General features: G+C 38.0%; 1 pseudogene; it reads left to right on the forward strand.

Annotated features, from left to right (window-relative positions):
• The first annotated feature begins 514 nt into the window (after window positions 1-514).
• On the forward strand, window positions 515-1,415 carry LOC149120543 (vomeronasal type-1 receptor 90-like; annotated as a pseudogene).
• Window positions 1,416-3,805: the final 2,390 nt, after the last annotated feature.

A 3,805-nucleotide genomic window follows, 5' to 3' on the forward strand; every position in this document is an offset into this window, starting at 1 on the left:
TTATAGCAGCATGAAATAGAACGACACCCTAGATTAAATTAGAGAGGATAGTTATGCCTACATCTGAGTCAACAGCAAGTTAAATAATGAAAAAAAATTAACATTGGATCTATTTTAAGTAAGACTTGAAGGAATCATTTTAACTACTGAGGATCTAAGAATTCCTCAAAGCTCAGTAGAGTGTCGCTGCTTTAAGTAATTTGGCAATGAAAATGTCATGATGTGATGACTGCTGTGCGATCTCATGTGTATCACAAAAGTGAAGAAATTACAATGTTTTCCTCTTGAGGCTTGAAAGCTGGACTTTGACAATATCCTCCTGAATAGAAGAGAATTCACAAAAGAAATGTCTGGATTGGAAACTGAAACTGTGAGAGATCCAGGACCACTGTGAAGATAGGAATTTAGAAGGCAAATTTCTGGTGGCTTTATAAAGCCATCTGATGACATGAGATATACTGTTTTTGTTTTGTTTGCTTTTCAGACATGCATGTGTTTCTTCCCTGACATTAAGATGAGCCCAATGTCTGCTTACATTGCTGTTTATAAATGCATTCTTTATCAAGCTGGCATTGGAATCTCAACCAACACCTTCCTCTTCCTCTCTCACATCTCCACAATCCTGCTGGATCACTGGCCTAAGCCCACTAGCTGACCAGCTGTCACCTGGCCTTAGTCCCTTAGTCCACATTGCTTTGCCCACTACTATGCTGTTTTTGCACTCTCCCGACCTGTTTGAGTCATTGAATGTATGGACTGACTTCAAGCATAAGACTTTGTTCAATGTAAACAGGGTGATGAAGGGCCACTTGCCTCCTGAGCATCATCCAGGTCATCACCAACAGTCTTGGCACCTCCTGGTTGGCAGAATTTAAATATAAATGCACACATTTTATCTTCTCTTTATTCTTCTTCATATGGTTAGTCTGCTTGTCTTTCAGCACTACCACAATCTTCCACATTGTGGCATCTTCCAATGTGACCCAGACCAATCTGATGGCTATCACTAAATACTGCTCATTTTCCCCCATAAAACATGGCATCATGGGCTTGATGTTCACACTGACCACATCCAGTGACGTCTTCCTGATGGGAGTCATGCTGCTCTCAAGTGCATACATGGTGATCCTCTTACTCAGGCATCAGAGGAGGTCCCAGCACCTTCACAGCACCAGCCTCTCCCCAAGATCCTCCCCAAAGAAAAGGGCCACCCAGACCATCCTGCTGCTGGTGACTTTGTGGTCATGTACTGGGTAGATTTCATCATCTCATCCTCCTCCCTGATACTGTGGACATACGACTCAGTTATCTTGGGTGTCCAGAGTGTTGTGGTCCATGTCTATGCCACGGTTAGTCCATTGGTGCTTATCAGTTCTGATAAGAAGATACTCAACATTTTGTACAATATACCTTAGAAAAGCTTTTTGTTTTGACAACTTGATGACAAAATGTTTGTCTTTCATTGGGCATGCTGTTTAGCGGTTAAGGTACCACTTGGGATGCCCACGTCTCATACTGGAGTGCCCAGGTTCAAATTCTGCCTCTGTTTCTGATCCAGCTTTTTGTTAGTGCACACGCTGAGTGATAGCACATGCTTGCTCAAGTACTTGGGTTCCTGTCACCCACATGAGAGGGATATCTGGAGATCTAGGATCCTGGTTTTGGCCTGGCCTACTAACCCTGGCTATGCACATCAGCAATGAACCAGCAAACTTATGATTATCTATATATTTATCATCTATCTATCTATATCTATCTATCTATCTATCTATCTATCTATCTATCATCTATCTATCCATCATCTCTCTTCTCTCTGACATTAAATAAAAATAAATAAATAATTTTAACAATGATTGTCTTGCAATAGCTGTATCCGAGAACATATAAATTATTCTGCTACATCAGGTTCCTATCTGATTAATTCAGTTGCATAGAATTAAACTTTTCTTATTTCTAAATGCTTTGATTCATATTTTGTCCGGAACTTACATTTCTTTAATTCAACATCTAGCATGATTTAAGATTTCCATACATTTGCAAGTTTCTTGTTTTTTCATTTTGATTTCAGAAAATCATACGGGAAAACTTTCTTTCTTCTTAAAGTGAATGTTTTAGACTTATCTGATGGCAACCAAATCTTTCATGACTTACTTTGAAAAATACTTTTATTTTACTTTTTAATTAAAAATAGGTAAGTATTAAAATGTAACCTGGATATCCATTTTTGTCTGCAATGATAATTTTTAGTATCTCTCTTTCTTGGATTGTACAAGGGCTATGTAGATGGTTCTGTCACTTTTTTAGGTTGTATTTCTTTTTTTTTTTTTTTTTTTTTTTGACAGGCAGAGTGGACAGTGAGAGAGAGAGACAGAGAGAAAGGTCTTCCTTTGCCATTGGTTCACCCTCCAATGGCCTCCGCGGCCGGTGCTCTGCGGCTGGCACACCGCACTGATCCGATGGCAGGAACCAGGTGCTTCTCCTGGTCTCCCATGGGGTGCAGGGCCCAAGCACTTGGGCCATCCTCCACTGCACTCCCAGGCCAGAGCAGAGAGCTGCCCTGGAAGAGGGGCAACCGGGACAGAATCCGGTGCCCCAACCAGGACTAGAACCCAGTGTGCCAGCGCCGCAAGGCAGAGGATTAGCCTAGTGAGCCGTGGCACCAGCTTCTTTTTTTCTATTATCCAATTTTGCTTTTACCTGGTTATGCAGTTTAACATTTATTTCTGTTTGAATGCTTCCATTTATTTATCTCTATTTTAAGGCAATGAAATGCTAAATCAATGTCTTATGTCTGATTGCTATGTTTGGCATTTATAAATTATTTTATTGGGTTAATATATCTCATAATTGTATCAATTTTCTTTTTTTTATTTTTTTAACTTTTATTTAATGAATATAAATTTCCAAAGTACGATTTATGGATTACAATGGCTTCCCCCACATACCGTCCCTCCCACCCACTACCCTCCCCTTTCCCACTCCCTCTCCCCTTCCATTCACATCAAGATTCATTTTCGATTATCTTAATTGTATCAATTTTCTAAATCTAAAGATACAAATAAATGTGTTTTATTCATTATCATTCTAGTTTCACCTTATGTATAATCAAATTTATATTTCTACTGCAATATCACCCTCTGATATAATTTGGCAGCTTGATCTTCCAGTTAATCACTCTCATCACCTCAGCTGAATGTCTAAATTCTGTGTTTACTTTATTTTGTTTACTTTATTACATTTTTTTAAATGTTTACATTTCATTTGGTTCTTTTATAAATTTGGCTAATCAAATTTGCAGTTCCTTCATTTTACTATTTCTAATTCTCAACACTAGTTCAATTATTTTCATTTTCTGTTTAATTATTTAAACATTTGAAACATAATTCTGATATATAATTTCTGTGACCTTTCCTTGTTGTGGCTTATTTCTGTGTATGCTCCATTACTTCCAATTTGGTTTTCATATTTGGTATACTTTGGTCCTTGGAAAGTCTCCAGTTTTCATATTTCCTTGCTTAATCCAGTTGGCCAGAGGGAAAGTTAAGTGTTCAGCCACTGTCCCTAGGGTAGCGTGTGTCTCTTAGTTTGATTTCTTCTCTCTCTGTTGATTTATGTTTGATCTTGGGAAATTCTTCAATTTTCCCTTTGACTCTCTTGGAAATTTTAAGGATGTTCTGAACTTCTTGAGTACATTTAGTTATTATATTCAAAATGTTTTGGGAACATGTGGCATATATTTTATCACATGCATGTATATACCAAATGCACAGGAGTATAACATTTTATATAAATTGTTTGTGGCAGA

The sequence above is a fragment of the Oryctolagus cuniculus genome, chromosome 19 (genome assembly GCF_051225735.1).
Source record: "Oryctolagus cuniculus isolate XC-2025 breed Fujian yellow rabbit chromosome 19, ASM5122573v1, whole genome shotgun sequence".
Classification (NCBI taxonomy): Eukaryota; Metazoa; Chordata; class Mammalia; order Lagomorpha; family Leporidae; genus Oryctolagus; species Oryctolagus cuniculus.